Source organism: Gambusia affinis, linkage group LG09 (assembly GCF_019740435.1).
Source record: "Gambusia affinis linkage group LG09, SWU_Gaff_1.0, whole genome shotgun sequence".
In the NCBI taxonomy this organism is placed as follows: Eukaryota; Metazoa; Chordata; class Actinopteri; order Cyprinodontiformes; family Poeciliidae; genus Gambusia; species Gambusia affinis.
The window spans coordinates 16,282,753-16,301,468 of record NC_057876.1 but is presented as its reverse complement, the minus strand read 5'-3'; the positions used below and the strand labels follow the sequence as shown (position 1 = coordinate 16,301,468).

General features: G+C 35.5%; 1 protein-coding gene across 2 annotated transcripts in view; it reads left to right on the top strand.

Moving 5' to 3' along the window:
* The window catches only part of pcdh11 (protocadherin 11), a 370,226-nt gene that overhangs the window by 71,484 nt on the left and 280,026 nt on the right, over window positions 1–18,716 (top strand). For both annotated transcript variants that reach the window (XM_044126903.1, XM_044126907.1), the window contains exon 3: window positions 10,149–10,285. The gene's annotated coding sequence lies outside the window, so the exon portion shown is untranslated. The remainder of the gene's footprint in view (window positions 1–10,148; window positions 10,286–18,716) is intronic.

Below are 18,716 nucleotides of genomic sequence, written 5' to 3'. Positions count from 1 at the left end.
CATACTTAAATCTGATTGGACAGAACACCGACAATCCACACAGACATGTACGGGAAGCAACGCAGCCAAGAGAACCGCTATGAAAAAATCAGAATAGACTATTAGAAGTGATTGGTAAAATTCATTTGTACAAAAATAATACTTTATGTTGTAAATGCATATATAGTATTTAGGCCTGAAGAGAAGGCCTTTAAGGCCCTGACTGCCCACCACTGTTCAAAGATACCTCTGACTTCTCTGCTGTGCTCCATGGCCTTTAAAATGCTGTTTCTTTACTATTGTTCCCTAAAAAACCTCTGAGGCCTTAATAAAACAGCCATATCTATACTAGGATCAAATTATGCATAGATGGAATCTAGTGATTAACTATGTGGCCTATGTACCTACAAAATTACATCAGGTATTTGAATCTCAATCAAGTGGTAGGATTAAAATACAAATTTGTATCCATCGATGTCCTCTGTAGTTTTAAAACATCGCCGTTTGATGTGAACTGTATCTCCCTCTGTCTGTCACTGTTATGTGCAAGCTGGGGGTGTTTGAATGTGTGAGGCACTGAAGCCACTCTGATGAGAAGACAGGTTCTGTTCGTGCGAGACAGACTTGTGTCTTTGAGTCCTCTGGCAATGGCAGACAATATCTGGACACATCAAACAGCAGCTATAGCAATGTTTATCACAAAACCACGGGGAAGTGAATAGCTTTCACCTATGAGCTTCAGTTTAGTTGCTCTTGTTTAAACATTAATGGTGGACAGGGTTTTATTTAAATCACTGCACCCTACACCACTTGTTATTGGCATTCATTTCCGCTAATTATGAGAGGAATACATTTCTAAAAACAATAACCTCATACATGTTATGGCTGCAACATTTCAGTTTTGCTTTATGTGAGAAATTTGTCCAGGAGAAAATGCAAGATTTTTTTTTTCAGATATATAATTTTTTAACCAGTATGATTATGAAATATCTGTTTTGTTTGTTAGTTTTTTGCTTGTACTTAATGCTTCTTACTGACTGAGAAACATTTGTTTTGATTGGCATTTGACAACTTGGGCAGGAAAATAAAGGCATAGAACTATTCATACTTATTTACTGACATTTCTATTAATTTGACTCAAATTGTATGAAAGCGCTGACATTGTTAAAGTCATATTCTTTGCCATTAGTTACTGTCAGGGTGCTAAATAAGATTAAGCACAATGTGAAGGATGCACTTTGTCAATGTGTTCATACAAATAGATAAGAAACATATCTCTCAGAAATTAAATAAGCTTTGCTTACTGCTTTTCTTTTATTTGTAATATTTCTGTGTTTTGTTTTATTTTTCACCACAAGTGCTCGACAGAACATGCTGACTACTGATATAAGCTTGAAAACTTTTCATTAAAGCTATGACAAGTCACACCAGCCATATATATTATACATATTAAACATCAGAGAGGTATGGACATTTTGACAAGGGAATTTGCAAGAGCTAAGTGTGGGCAAACCAGAGTTTCCATGTCCGTCTAATTCTGAACCTAGACACAAGCGTGGATCTGCACCTAAAATAGGTTCACCAAACAAACAGCTTTGCTCTGCACTCAAGGAGTTTGCACACATTTAACTCCCCATTTTCAGAAGTGGTGAGTTATTTGTTTGGTATGAAAATTGCTAAAAAAAACCCCAACAACTTTCTGCTGAAAGATGGTAGCAACAGTAATACAGGTGAGGAAAAAATGAAAAAAGTGCCTTGCTGCACTTCTTACTTTGAATCCATCCTCTCTCCCAATAAGTTTTACTTGATATTTCAGCAAAAAAACCACAGCTATTTATTTTAAATACATTTTAGGCTTATAGTTAGTGTGCAAAATACTATCTATTTATAATACTATCTATAATACTCTTTATTAATGTTGTCTCAAACCTTATGATTGCAGAACCAACAAATGCTTTAAATGCAGAGATTAATAGAGAAAAGTAAAAAATGACTGTATAAACAAGCTCTTGCTGTACTGTGCAACTCAGGTCAGGTGTAGATGCATGAGGCAGGTGTCAGTGGAAGGTGTGCAAAGAATTAAAAGGAGGAGACTGTAGTGAATGAGTGCACAACCCGCAACAGAAATTCAAAGAACCCTTTTCACTGATCATGGATTTATAAATCGATGAATTTTTACCTTCAGTAAATGCTGTTTATGACTGAACCAGTTAAAGGAATGCCTCATGCAACTGTACTTTATTATTTTGAAACATTACTTGGTGATTTAAAAAACTATTTCAACATACTTCTCCAGTCATTCTCTTCATGTCACAACAAGGAGTTCTCTGTTAATTAAAGTGGAGTTGGCCTTGGTACATTATTCCCTCCCAAAATCTACTAAGGGAGAGAAAGACAGGGAAGGAGGAGGCATTATGTAAAATTGATTTTTTTAAAACTTTTTCATCGTGTTATAATTTTATTCCGTCATAAAAAAATATCTCTGGAGTGCTGCTTTCAGTCTTTCATGAACGTTTGAAGAATTTTTCCACAAAGCTGCGGCGTCCAAGGAAAAGGACACTGCAGATCTCTCCGAAGTGGGGAAAGATCACTCTTTCCTCACTTCGCTCCACCAGACTAGTGGCAGCAGCAATTAGTAAACACCTGGTGGATCTGCAGAACTTATCATACGAGCTACTTCTCAGTTCAACGCCACTAAAAACAGTTGTTGATGGCATGAGAAGCATTGCTGTAGTGCTTAAGGCAGAGTGTCAGAGTCAGTTTCTTCAAACTTTTAAATGATGTTTGATATATATACAGCATTTTTATGACGATTGAAGATAACATGGTAACTCAGTTGTGCTATAAAAGATCTATATGTGTCTAGAAAATTCATAAACCATCCCTTTAAATCGCTTCTAATTTGTGTTGGACCTAAACACACTACATTACTGGTTTTTTGAATATGTAGTTAGAGCTTTAGAAATCATCTGTTACACACAAGCAGGGTTGAGATCTGAAAGTACATGTATAAACACAAATTGATTTTCTGAGAGCATAATGTTATCCATGGGATATGCTCTAAATTGTAACGAAAACTCTTCAAACACAAATCTCTGCAATTTGTGACATAATTAATTTGTTGGAGATTTTTATGGAAATAAGTGGAATAATAAACATGGCTCAATGTTAAGCTCTCGCCACTTCACATAGCTTTGGTTTGGTAAGTCTGAATTTAAATAAGTCTGAATTTAGATCAATAAAAGTCTGAAACTAAAAGCCTGGGGTACACCTTGGTCAATTAAAAGTAAACTTAGGGAATGATCAAATCCAATATGGTAGGAATTAGGAGAAAAACCTTCTTAAACAATCTGCTTGGAATGGGTTAAAGAAAAAATTAGATGGTTTGGAATAGGAATTGATGTTTTCAGCCGAGAGCCGAGACAGTCAGACTGTTCCTTATCGGTGCAACAGTGCATGACCCAGCTGGGAGTGATGAATATTACAAAGCCTAGAATTAATCATGTTCAGCAGATTCATTGACGTTATTTATTAATTTAAGCATACATTTTAATCTTGGCTTAGAAATATTCTTGTTATTTTTTTTGCATCAGTCACATGTTTAAGGTGAGCATACACCAATCTCACCACTGGTTTATGCTCTGTGTGAAATTCAAACTCTATATTGTGAGTGTCACTGCATGAGCTGCTATGCAAATGGTGTGTACCCAGTCCAAGCACACGCTTGTTACAGCATATGAGGTTGAGGAACACAGAAATAGATCAGGAAGGTATATGCTGCTTGTCCCTCTGTGAAAAGAATGTTCCACTGGTAAGGAGTGGTTTGCATATCATTTCAGTGGCACCAGATCCACCTTTGAAATTGGTGCACACATCCAGTTATATCACGTGACTTCTTAAAATAAATAAATATAAAATACAATAAATAAATATGACTTAAGAAAGAATTTTGTGTTAAATAATTAACAAAATAGTGAATTACCAAAACATAAAGCTTTGGCCACACTCCAAAATAAACCTAGAATGGCTAATAAGATGTTTTCTAATAGATATTTAGAGATATGTTCAATTAATATTTTTGTTTTCTTATGTAAGCTAAAATGACATCATAGCTTTCACAAAGGATTTTTGACTTTGTCAATGAAAGCTGTCAGAAAGTTTAAAAAAAACAACCTTGAGGGCTTGAGGAATGTGGCAGTGGTGGAGAGCCAGCAGAAAAATCTTGCATTACTGAAAAGAACCTCCTGGTTTCAATCCAAGACTGTCATCTTTTTGGATGGCTAATGCATTCGCGCATATTTCCATATGTAAGCTGGTCCATCCGAAGTGTGATGGATGCTTTCCTTCTAAATGAGACAAGGTTTTCCCCTAGACTATATTCCAGTTAAATTAATTCTAAAAGGAATTACAGTATTTAATGTCATATATATATAACAGAACACAATAAAAGGAAAATTTCTGTTAATAAGAAAATATGACACATTAATCTAGGCCATTAAAATGTACAAACAAGATTGTAACAGTCTTAATGCTTCAAAGTGATTCATGTAGATGGAAAAACGCTAGATGCTACTAATCTAATTCACTTCCATCAATATATCTGAGCACCTCCACAGAACCAGAAATTATTTAGTTTGTTGCTATGTAGTGTGCATCCATGTGTGTGTTACTATAATGCCCAGTAGGAAAGGCATGATGAAGGGTTTTAAGAAAGCAATCTGTAACTATATTCATGAATATTCTGTTGATTTTAAAAGCAAAAAATAATGGCAATCCCACAATAGTCAGTGTTAACAATGAATTTGGGTGCCTTTTCATTTCCAGAAAATATTAGATATAATTAGACTTTTCCCAAAATAAGTTGGCTTATTTATTTTCCGTGCATTTATGCGTTTATCATTAATTTTCTGTCTCATCCAACAAAAAAGGTGAAAAAGTAAACCAGCCATTTCTTTTTGTTTTATTATTTATTCTTCCTTAATTGTTATGCTTCTTTCCCTGCTCATTGTATTTTTACTCACTTGTTTCCCCACATATATTTCTTCTTACATACTTTTGACTGGCGAGACTATGCTATTATTCTGGAATGTTTTATACTGATGATTATCTACTCTGTCCACAATAGAAGGTTTTCCATACAGTTTATATGTCTTCCTACATCTGAACAATCCACAACAATTAAAAAGAACTGGACAGAACACAGTTGAGATTTTGGATTTTAAAAGCTTGATTCTAAAATTGAATGGTATTAAAAAAATGCTTTACCTGTCTTTTTTTTTAACATGTATGTACCTTTTAGAAACCACAAGAAGGGTATTACTTGCTATGCTTAAGAGGTTTTCTTTGAGGCTATTATTATTGTTCAGGTAATCATTAGACTTTCTGATACTTTATGGAACGTAAACAAAATAGGCGGTGCAAATTACAACACTGGGTGAAAATTGTAAGTTAGGCTCTTTTTGTAGTGAAAATTATAGCTCATCTTTCCTCTTGTTTTGATAAACCGGTGAACAGGAAGATTTTTTAGGACTGAAAAGACTAATTCATCAACATGTAATTGCTCTGGATAAGCTAAAGTTACAGGTATGGTTGTTTTACAGTCCACATATACTTTTTGTTTGTTTGCTTGGTTGGTTGGTTGGTTGGTTCTCTGGACTGTGTGTAATGCTTTTATATTGTTACAGTGCATCAATTTCCTGGTAGAATTTCTGTCAGGAAGGAGGAGGAAAAACTTGAAATTGAATCACTATTGTAACAATGGAAACCTCACTTCCATAAATATTGATTCTCCATCTATGGAATTCTACAAATATAATTTAACTCTCAGCAGACAAACCTGGAGTAAACAGAAATCACAAGTTAAAAGACAGGAGGGCTAACTGCATTGAGTAAATGTTGTTTTCAAGGTTACAGAATGTGATTTTAAAATGAAGCTGGTCAGCAAAATACAGAAATATTTTATTCCCCAAACATAAAATCCTACGTTTTATTGGTGAGTTACACAAGGACATAGGTTGTGTTTAACTGATAATTATCCTAAGAATAAATGTGTAGGGTGGACTGGAAGTACAAATTTTCAAGTCAAATAAAGTTTATTCTTTTATTACTTAAACATAGTGTATTTTCACTGCTTTACTCTGTGGTGTCCCTTGCTTTAAAAAGAAAAAGACAAACAAAAACAAAAATCACTTTTATGTTTTTACTTCATTTATTCCATTTTCACTTGTTGCCAGTAATTGTTACCGGAGGTTGCCTTTTAAATTCATATTTTCTGGCCCTTTAATGAGAAACAATATCAAATACCAATGAAAAGACCTCTACCTTTCGGAGCTATTTATCTTTAGAATTCATTACCAATGAAAATTACAGTCAAAAGTACCATTGTCCACACTGGCTTTTGATAAGAAAAGATATGATGAGTAGCACCGCATTTTTTTTATTTATTTTTTACAGCTCTTTGAACTCATCTTTGCTGTTCATCTTAGTTGTAAGCGAGGTCATTAGTAGACAGCAAGCAGTGCTGAGGGCACAATCTGTCTGCATATGCTGCAAAAACAAAAATAATTGGTGTTGATTGATATCCACTTTTTATCATTGCTGCTTTAAACTTTATAGACTCTTAATAATGTTGATTTGCATATGAGCAATGATGTTTCTTGTTGCAGAAACAAAACAGTTTTCTTGTATTCGGGGGGAAAACCTTGAGATTCTTAGACTCGGGCTTCTCTTTTTTGCTGTCTATGGAATGATGTCTCAACCTGTAAGGCAAACTGTACTTGAGTCAAAAAGCTAAAGCCTTTTTTAATGACCACGATTCTTCACAGCAACAAAATAATAATCACTGATCAGTTACTCTCCCATGAAGAGTTAGATCTGGATCTATCTATGTCTGTCTGTCCGTCTAACTAATTTTGTTAGTGTAAATAAATATATTCATTGTGAGATACAAGTCTAAACACAAATGAAAAGGAAAATATGGATAAAGTTACACGTTCCCTCATACTACCACATTTTTTTTTAGGATCTGTGCTATAAATATATGACCCATTAACACAACACTTACCCATTTCGTCTGTTCTCCGAGGTCATAGTACTAATACTGGAGGAATGAAGCTGACAGTACAAGGGGTTGGCTTAAGAGTGTGTTATAATCCCTCCATGATATGCTCGCGAACAAAACAGAAAGGTGAGAAGCACGCCAGGGGCTGAGGGGGCAACTAGGCGCAGAGCAGCAGCCCCTGCAGTTGCCACTATGCTGCCTTTATTAGTTTAGCCTCATAAGCTACTCTCCGGTGAGAGTGTGTATATGAAAAATAAAGGCAAGTAAGTTTCTTTTTTTTTTTTTTTTTTTTCTTTCTCCTTGATTTTGCCTTAAATGCTGTAAACACCATGAGTTATCAGTTACAAAAAGGCTGTTGGACTGCTGACTTAAAAAAAATAATTATCTTAAAAGAATGATATCTAGGAGACTTGGCTCCTTGAATGCATGATGAACTACAAGAATTTAAAAAGTCTGATTCCTATTCATAAAAGCTGGTTCCAGAACTGACATGCAGTTTATTCTCTGGGGACAGAGAATCCCAGACAGACAAACAGAATCCCAGCTGTTTTTAGGACTAGACAACGGGGAGTGAAAGGGGGAACAAGAAGTCTCTCTCAAAACGTTTTTGTTACTTTTGAAAAAGATCAAGGTTATTATTATTATGGCAAGCTGATGTGCAACATTTGTATTTTTATTAGTCAAAAAAATATTTTATCAACTCAACGAAAAGGGGAGAGTATAACATTAATGAGCAGTCATACTAAGAGGAGAGCACCACAACCAATAATAATAATAATAAAAACAGAATTTCTTGGGTACTTTTTAAAATGTTCTTCAAGAGTGGAAGATTAGATACAAACATTTCCTTGACTGTATTCGGAAGACTAATTTCTACCCAAACATTAATTTATGTTGTGTTGTGTTGAACAATCTGTTCAAATGAACAAATGATGTGAGTGAACAAGATGAAGGAAATCATTTCACTTCTGCGTACTCTAGCTAATAAATACATGATAACGATTCACCCAGTGAGAGACACAGCGCCACTCCAGCATATTAGCTGTACTGCAAATCAGGCCGTAAATCGTCTGCGCTGCATGAACGGCACAGTGTGCTGTGCATCAGGATTCGAGTCATTCACATTGATTTGGGCGGCATCGTTATTAGCGCTGTGATTCTTGTTCTAAAGCAGGAACAAACCATTTCCTGCTGTGTGAACGACAGTTTGACGTGAATCAGGACGTGATCAATTTATGCTGTGACACAGCGCCACAGCACAGTACGTGAGTCACTTGCTACACAAATTAATACATTTGCATTGTCCAGTCCCTAAAACTAGTAGGCCCATTGCAAAGCAATATAGTGCTTCATTTGATGTACAATAGAGTGGGTGCATAAGTTTTTTTTATGTGACTTGACACAACATTAGCAGTTAGTTGGTGAAACAAAGAGAGCGACACACTGTGCTGGAGTGGCGCTGTCACAGCATGAACGGATCACATTCTGTCGTCCAATACGAGGATTGTGCTGGAAGACGCATTTTTCTGTACAATCAAACCATTTGATCATGTGAGCACATTCTTGTGAGTGGATTACTTTAATGTGCTCATCCTAGAGAGTCGGTACTCTCAAATAAACAGTTGTTCCTATTATTAGTTTTAACTTAAATGGTGGTTTCTATAGATCTTGTTTCAATGTTTCTGCATCATATTCTTTCCTCAAGTTACAGTTGATTTGGTGAAGTGCACCAGTCCTTCCTGCAGCAAGCTAAGCTGACAACCTTGTGTTGCCACCCTCATAATTCACAGTTGGGACGGTGTTCTTGGGTTTGCAAGCTTTCCCATTTGTTTCTGAAAGTTTTATGAGCTTACATTTTGTTTTATTTGATCAGATATGCCCCCAAAAAGAAAAGTTTTTGTCTCTCTGTGCATTCCCAAGTGTAATGTAGCTATTTACATGCTCCTTTTGGCCAGTAATAGCTTCTGTCTCACTGAGTAGCCACCTAGCCCATGTAAGCAAAATACCAATTTCATTGAGGATACAGGCACTGTCTTTCAATCTTAATTCAACATTTTCTCAAGGTCTTTTGCTTTTCTTTTTGGGTTGATACACACATTTTGCACCAAAGCACATTGATCTCTGAGAAACTTAACTTTTCTCCTTTCTGAATAGTATGTCTCGATATTTTTCTGACATTTAAAATAGGGTATTATGATTAGATAAAAAGAATGTGTCATCTTCAGGTTTTTTGAAATTTGCCCATATGGAATAGGATTGAATAGAGTTGGTGAAGACCAAAATTCTCTTCCTGATATCTCAACTAAATTAATTTAATTTTTGAATGATATAATTGAAGGAAGCACATGAGGTGTGTACAAATAGATAAATATGTGTGTCTAATTTACTAAGATATTGTAAATGAACTCATGAGAGCTTCCTTAACTACTTGCACTTAAACCCCAAGCCTCTTTTGAAGAGATCTGCTAAAATAATTACATGTCCAACATGAATGAAACATATTTCACCAACTACAAGGTTTATTTGAATAGCCTATCAAGGCAAAGGTAACACTCCACAGAATACCTCAGAGGTCCAAAAATCAACATTGGTGTTACTGTGTGGGTGTAAATAAACATTACATAAAGCATTTTCAAAACCAGCTGAAAACTTTCCCAAGCTTTTATGTCATTATTTCATTGTGCTTCCCATACTTGTGTTTAGTCTTTGTATAAGTTAACATTGATTTTTGTTGTACAGTACTTTGTGGTTATGTCTGAGGAAAGCGCTTTATGAATAAACTATACTTACTACTTGCTCTCCAGCGGGAAAAAAAATAATAATTTCAATGAAAAATGCACTTTGTGACGTAAATATGCCTTTGAAGGTTTACAGTTGTAATTCAAAACCTCTGGCAAACTACACCGCAAGTACTGTACTGAAATTAAAGGAACCAAAACTACTGCACCACATGAAGCATTCAAGTTTTGGAGAGTGCTACGTTGATACATGTCCAGGTGAAAATGTCCAAATTGGCCATTTCAACCTGGAAAGATTCACATGGAGAGAAAGTAGCTATTAGAAAGTTTATTTGACCAGTTTTTTTTTTTTTCTTCTCATCCCCCGTCAGAGAGGATGAACCACTGAGGATGAGGTTTAGAGACGTTTTCTCCCCCTGGCCGGGACACTGATGGTGGAGAGGATGCCTAAGCACTGAGGGGATACTGAACACTTGTTCAGTATATAGCTGAAGTTGGAGAAGTGGAGGTGGGTTGAAGCTCAGCCGAGGAGCAGGTGTAGATAGGATGTAGGACCTTATGAATGGAGGGATCCCTTGTGATTGGAGGAGATGAGGAGAAAACCAATAGAGGTGCATGATGAGATGTTTGGAGGTAAAGAGATTCTTCCAGTTTGAATTTACATTTGGGCTGCATTTTGGCACAATTTGGTATCATGTTCCTTATTCCCCACCTTTACCTGAGCATAGATATTAATTTAATCATCAAACAATTGTTTTTGAAATGTAGAGTCAAATCAGATTGAATGAAAATAATCCACAATATGTAGGGGAAGCTACTAATAGACTACTGGAAGTAAATTAATAACATTTAATTGAACAAATGGCATTCTTTAGGTTGTAAAAATATGTTTCAGATTCTGATGGTGTTTAGACCTGCAGAGAAGACCTTACAGGACCTGACTGTGCTGCACTGTACAAATTAAACAGTCATTTTTTACTGAGGTCATTCTTCCTGTGTTATTCTGACAATGCCTTCAATAGTCTATGGAAACTTCTGCCATCCAATTCATTTTCATTTTCAGTCATTCATTTGTTTTCACAAAACCTTTTTTTTTTTTAAAAAAAAAAACAAAAACCTGAAACCATTACATTTCTATCTCTAAAGTACTCCTACTGAATTATCTAAAAGGTCGAATTTGCTAAATGTGATCCTGCTTTTGGCTGTTTGTGCCTTCCCTACACTAGCAAATGTCCAGTCCTATAATGAGATTTGGATGCACAACATAAATGCTTTGAATGTTGCAGCTTCTCAGAATTTGTGTTCGTGTAGAATTTTCATTTTGTCTAAGTCAAGCTTCGGATAATTGAATTTTTCCAGATTGTTTTGCAAAGCTTTTGCAGAAAAAGAACGAAAACCCAACGGCCTGCAGAAAAAAAAAATCTTTTAATGACAAGTTTCAAATCAGTGCTTTAATAAAGCAGGCTGACCTATAGAATTGTAATTATCAGTTTTAAAGGCCTTGTTTGAGTCTTCTGTATCCCAAGGGCAGATTTCTAAGAATGCACAGCCTTGCTGCTGCACCATTTCAGATGCATCCATCTTTCGGGTACAGACAGGCAGCAATGTACAGTTCTTCAGGCAAGAGAACCAAATAAGAGAAAAGGTGGGGTGGGTGTTGCAAAATTGAACAGCTGCAATAGTAAATAAGGTTTATGTGGCAAGAGGAGAGCAGTTTCTCATTGGTCACCACGGTAACTGTGAATGTTGTTGATCCCCTGGGAAGAGAAAGGCGTCTCTTTACTTCACACAAATTCACTCTCACCTCCACTGCTCAGAGTTGGACTGCATTCAGCTTTCGTCTCAAATCGTAAATAAAAATTTGTTCCATAAGCAATGCAAGGAGTAAGAATTCATTTTAATAATGTTTTTTTTTTTTTTTGTGCTTTGGTAAAAATCAATTCTTCACACGGGAAAATTTCTTTCATGAGATTTGGTTGTTCACCAGGTGACATCAAAGGTAAAAACAGACCTTCATTCATGTCAGCTTAGAGCTGCTGTTAAGCTGGTAGTTAGTGTGCAGTCATGCTGGCAGGCGAAGAATCACCAGAATATATTTTGAGACGTTTCCAACGAACTGGATTTGTACAACAATTACATTCTTTCTACTTGAATTTGAAATAGCTATTATTTTCAGTCTGTGGTGTGCGTTTATGCACAATGTGGTATATTTTCAGAAAACACAGATGGAGCAAGTGAACTGTTAAGATTTTGACTTTGTTTTCAATGACACCTTTTTGCTGCGATTTTGCTTCTAATAATAATTAATTGCAGTGCTGCAAAAATCCGCCTGTGCTGCTTCTCCTCCAAGAGAATAAAAACAGAAACAATTTTGGCAACAAGGAGGATGAGAAAGTAATCCGAAAGTTATACTCTAAGAGATAAATTTGACATAAAACTTTGTGAAGTTTCCTTTCATCCATGATACGTAACATTGTTTTGGAGCATTGTGATTGACTGTCAAATCAGTATATGGGAGAGCTGAGGATACTAGCCAGTACGATTCCCTGAGGCGGAAACGAATGCTCCTCTTGTTTTGCTGTTGATCTCTCCCTGGTTGACATGTCCCGTTTTCCTCTCAGACTCATTCAAAGACTAACAGGCTCATTTCAGCCGTTTCTACAGGGAGACTGGTATGAGACATTTGAATAGAGCTGCTTGGACCAGATTCATGGTGGCATGGCTTCCTGCACATTCAGGCCAGTGCTTTATTGCTGTGCAGGGAGCCATTGGAGATTTCTCCACAATCCCCTTTCATCTACACAAATGAGTGGATATTTACTCTTTGAAAAAGAGTACATTTATGTTGCATAAACGTGCCTCTTATATATATAAAACTATTAAAGATTTTATAGGTTGGAGAGGGTGTTTTGTTTTGTCAACAAGTTCAAAACATCAAACTTGCATTTCGAAGATCTCTTAGCTCCTGGTATTCAGTAGAATCACCATCTTAGCTGTATGTATCTAGAATATTGTCTTGCGTTCTGTGAGAATTATTTGGATTCAAAACATGCTTTTACTCAAATATTACACTTGCCTCCTTCATTTAAATAACAAACTACACTAATAGAAAAATCCTATCACAAGTCCTTCTTAGTTTAATTTTTTTCAAGTTTGATTTTTTAGGATTTTGCTACTTTGTGCGTGAAAGTAAAAAGAAAAGCTGAAATGTTCTCTAAGAGTCATGGACCGCTTGCAGAGAGCTTTAGAAAGACATTTAATTAGCTGAATTTTTTTAATGACTACAGGAAGTAAAGCACCAGCCTGTAAAGTATGTTTATGAACACTCATTGCACAAGAAGCTAATCAAAAAGTAACATTTCTTTCAGAACATTTGGACAAGCCAGTGGGGATATTGGGAGAAAGAACCTTGCCAGATGCGACAAAAATTTAACTCTTTGGTTGTCGTTGCACACAGCATGTTTGGAGTCATAGTAGCTTCTCACATCACCCTAAAAACATCACACCTAAAATTAAAGCTAAGTGGGTGAACATCATTGTGCGGAGTTTTTATTAACTGTTCATTAACAAATAACTAATTTTGGGAGATATTTTGCGTGTTAACAGTAAATACTGTTGATATGTCACTGATCGCAAATAACATCACTGTTGCCTGGATGCTCGAATAAACAAATCACCAACAAAATGGCTACATCTGGAGAGTGTGCAACATTGAACACTGGACGGTAATATCTTGAGAGCTATATTTTAATATTCTTTGATACAGAAGCACAGTGTGGAGAAACTGAAATGACGGTTGAAATGCAGAGGACTAAAAGTAAGTGGAAAGAATTCAACGTTGATTGAAAGGCAGTTTTTATTTTCTTTTTTGGCTATGGATCATGTGGTAGTTAGCATTCGCTAGCACTAACTTAGGAAGGGCTATCTTGCCAATCTGTGTTAGTAAGAATATTGGTTCTTCAATGCGGTGCAGTTAATTTTTCTAATTAAACATCAATTCAAAAAAGCCTGTCGTGCCATGACCGGAGATCTGAGCGGAACTGTATTGTCACTTTATCCACTTGGTGTTGTATGATACAATTCTTCATCTTGAGCTTATTTGCAGTTGGAAAACAAAACTATTGGTAGGCATTAAATTGTATATAGCCAAACACAAACAAAATCAGATATTTAGATGCGCAGATGTTTTCCCTAAAAAAAATCAGCCACTCTTGTTTGTCAGAAACTAAAGTGACTGCAGTGTGCTGCTCTAAATTTAGTAGTTTGACATCGTTGACTATCAGTGCTATTAAAACAAGAAACCACGTTAGCACATCAGCGTGTGAATGTCCCCTTTGAGACTTTAATTTGATATATAAAGGGCATTATAAGTAAAATTGATTATTATTATTATTAGCTGAAACATATATCAACCATCTACTTATTTAAAACATCATTATATAATCTGGTAAGCCTTCAGTTATTTTTCTTATGTATAAAATGACTGAAGCCAGCATAGCCAAGTTTAAAGTGAGCGGACCTACAGGTCTACTTTAACAATGTCTGTCCTCACAAAGATGTCAAAACTGAATCCACATATGGGCAAACAACTGAACTCGGTCTGTGGTGCCCTTGCATGCACACACAGACACTCAGCAGTCATTCAGCTTTCGCCTTGGGGGAGAATGTTCTTACAGCTCTTTTCCATAGATTACATAAAAAGTTTTCTTTAAACAATAAATAAAAACTTTTGTTCACCTTCCAGTAAAGTACCAGTAAATAATTCAATATGAGCTGTATTTGCTTTTTTTGTAATAAATACATAATTAGGATCCAAGTTCTCAAAAGTGTGAACTCATGAATGAGTTAAATTGAAGAATTGGACCTCGGGGTCCAGAGTAGCTGGAGGGAGGAAGAATCACATATTTTCCTTAAAAAGGGAAGTGAGGTTAAAAAAAGAAAGTAAGGAAGAGTGAAAATTTTATTTCTTTGAGAAAAACAGTTGGCAGCACAACACAATGAGTTGAAACTAAAAGCAGTAGCAGCTGTTTGTTACAAATTAATAAGCATTAAAGCAGTTTGTTATACTGAGGTCTCACTGAGATGTGGCAGATCTCATGGTAAAAACTGTTGACATTTGTCTTGATGTATCAGCATGATTGACAATGACATGCTCTTTATCTATAGAATTTGTGCAGTCCTAAAATGGCAGCAATGCCAGTGTCACTACACACTCTGAAAAACTGAATGGAACATACATCAAAGTCTTTGTTATAAGAACAGGGCTTACCTTAATTTTTTAGAAATAGGTATATATTGTATATTTCAGTCAATGAAATATGCAATATATATGTTTCATGATAATGAAAAGAAATGGCACCTTGATTTTGAGACTTTGACTCAAGCTGTACTAATGTCGCAAAAATAAGACTTCAGACTTCAGTTAGATCTGTGTTGAAAGCAGCTCAAAATAGGCAGAACTGGCCAGGTACAATTTTATTATCTCAGAATAATTTTGTGCGAAAAATATAATAAGCATGTCTGTTATAGATCATAGACATATCATACTTCATTCAAGGAAGAATAAAATGTCCACTTTAAATAAATTTGCCAATTTATTGGCAAGAGACAGTTTGTCTCATCTTGATAACAAAGCTCAAAGTTTTACTTGTATGCCAAAAAATAAATTTAAAAAAAAGGACAAATGAAACTCATGGCTTGGAAGTTATACTTTTCTTCTTCACTTGAGGACAATTGTAACATTGTAATTTGAGGACAGTATTAAGTTTCCTTTTTTTACACTTAAAATTACTAGATTAAAACTTGTGTTTTAAATACTTTTGTTCATGAGAAATGTAATTCCTGTTCCTCACCATAAATACAGAAGAAACCAGAATAGGGTCAACCAAAGAGGCCAACCCTACATAACAGGAAAGAACCCAGAATCTTATACTAACTGATTATAGGACAGTTTCCCACCAATACGTTGCCCTATAGCAACTTATAGGGCTGTCGTATGGCAGCTGACAATGACCTTTCGGAAAGTCATATCCCAAATGCCACCAGTGTGTCAAAATGGACAAGCATTTCAAAAGAAAGCTTCAAATCAAAAAGGGAAATTAGGACTAAAAGAAGCAGACGGAGGGTAAAATGAACATCTAGTTATAATGAAACTCTCAAGCTTATTCTTGAGATGATATAAGGAATAATCAATCTTTCTGTTAGTTTTCTTCTAGCAGGTCAATAGATATTCTGACACAGACACTGATCCAGACACTTGACCTTTTACAAGGCTTAAATCTTGGCATGGGAGCTTGAAAGTATCTGACAAGTGCTTTGTGATACTGTGAAAGCGGAGATGAATCATAATTGAATTTTCATTGGCTGAATCAGAAATTAACAGGGGCACAAAAGGGAACAACACCCTTGAAAGTTCAGAAAATAACCAATATATTAAAGAGGGAAGAAGCACATCCCCGGACAGGGATGTGTTTTATTCTTTTGACAAATCATTCATTAAGCTGTCACAATTTTACTTGTGAATGTGCCAATTGGGTCGTTTGAGGTGATTTGTAGAAACGTATAACACGGGTCTCGCCAACACTTCTCATAGAAAGATAATGGAGAAAAAAGTCAATGTACAAAGACTTGCCTTTAGCTATTTAATTTTTACTGCTTCTTGTTTGATTTTGAATTTATGTCATATTGGAGATTACAGGTATGGCACATGCTTTGCAAATAAAGGCTGGATTGTTTATCAACACTCAACCTTTGCAGATTTTGTCACATTACATGGGTGCAAGTTGAAATGAAATGATCAAAACATTTTGTAGAAAAAAAACATGTCCTGAAAACTGTTGACCAGTGTTATTAGTGCACAGCCTCAGTAGAGGACATAGACAGTATGCACTGGATACATGAAATAAAAGGAATATCCCTGTATTTTAATGGAAAAGTCAAGGTCCAGTACTAAACATCAGAGAGAATCTGTGACAGGACACTAAAACTGCTCATCACAGATGCTCTCTATCTTAACTGATAGAGCTTCACCATAAAAGAATGAGCAGAAATTTCACTGTACCTGGAAAAGTTGGTAGAAGTTTACTCCATATGCATATATCTGTAACTTCAATACAACATGGTTCTACAAAAGACTGGGAAGAGTAAAATAAAAATAAAAAAAATTCAAACTGTATCATTTTCCTAGCTTGGCCATTGCCTTCCCATGTAATTCCACTGTATTCAAATCTCTCTTAGAGTGCAGTCTGGGCTTTCTGCCACTGTCTTGGATTCCTCTGGTGGATTTTCTACTGGGCCAATGAGTGAACATAAAGACAAGTTGTGAAAGATGACATCACTCTTCTGTACTGTTTTAGAATAGCAGTCTACTAGTACTTTTAGCAATGGCAGCGCAGGAAGTGTTGGCCACACTTCCAAATATTGAATTAACACAGTGGAGGATGGTTGCTTCAAGCGCAGGCCATTTATGGTAAGCTTCATAGCATCAAACTGGCACATTACATACATCACAAGCAAATTTTAGCGATTGCATAAAGTTTGAAACTTAGACAGAGTTCAGGCCTCCAGGACGCAATTGTTTTTTAGTAGCCAAGAGTTCAGACCCTTTCTATGAAGCTGGTTTTCACCAGGCTATCATTTTCCTTCTACATCAAAAGTATAAAATACTTTGTGTTGTATGACAAACATGACAAAACATTTAAAAAACTCAAAGGTTTGCCTTTTTTCCGAGACACCGCATACGCAACTGAACTGCAAGTTTTCCTTTATAGACAGAAAACAGCTGTAACTCTAACAGGTAAAGGATACCAACAAGTAATGTTAATTGTCTTTGAATCTGTCTGTGATATTATAAGAATAAAAACGTCTACTGAAATTAAATTTAGAATAATGCGAACAAAGTTTAGTAACATCAGATGAGTTCAATGTTGTAGAAAAAAGAAAACCTTGATAAATCCACACAAAAAAGAAAAATCTTGACAAGAATAGCTATCAACCAAAGTTTCCAATTAAACTTCAGGCAAACTGGGGCCTAACACTGATTTCTTAGATTTTTCACACATGAAAAATAATAATTTTCACTGCAGGTAGATTTAAATCAGTGAGATTAGATTACTGCCGTATATGAAGCATTATCTCTTTTGTTGCGGTTCGCTTTGAAGACGATGCTTCAGTTGAAGGATAATCTCACTAAAGCCTAATTATCTGCATGATAATCAAATATAATGAAGAAATCAGGCAGAAACGTGGTTCTATGCTGAAAAAAAGCTTACACGGATATATTTTAGTGAATTGCTGGTATGGAATAGTTATGAGCTCAGCAACTTAGACAATTGTTTATGGCATAGAAACAAACTTTTTTATTATTACTTATAGGGACATTTGAACTGTAGGAATAATGTACAAGTATAAGTCAGGTGTACGAAAGGGCTTCCATTTTGTAGACTCCTTTGGTTTTTAGAGACCTAATTATTTATTGTCCCTGAGACCAGAAATAAGCAATGTAAGGCAGCATTTATGCCTCATCTATTGAACAAACTCTCAGAAAACCTGAAATATGTAGAAACTGTTTTCTTTTTACTCGGGTCTAAAAACATTTTTACTTTAAGTAGCTTCATCAATACTAAATATTGTCCCACAATGTCTTGACCTCTCATTTTCAAACAAATTTCCAGGGAAACCCAAGAAACCAACAACTGGACCTGGATTGTAATATAAATTTCCCATCCGTTTCATCTTGCAAAGCCATGAAATCAATAAAAACTGAACTGATAGTAGAGTAAGTAGACGACTCAAGCAGTCATTCTAAATTTTGTTTTTTTATGACATCAAGTGAAATTTTATTATTTTATATCTTAAAGTCAAACTCACAGTAACAGAACTTCATACTCCTGTAGATGAATATTGAAATTGACTTAAATAGTGCAATCTAAGCAAAGACA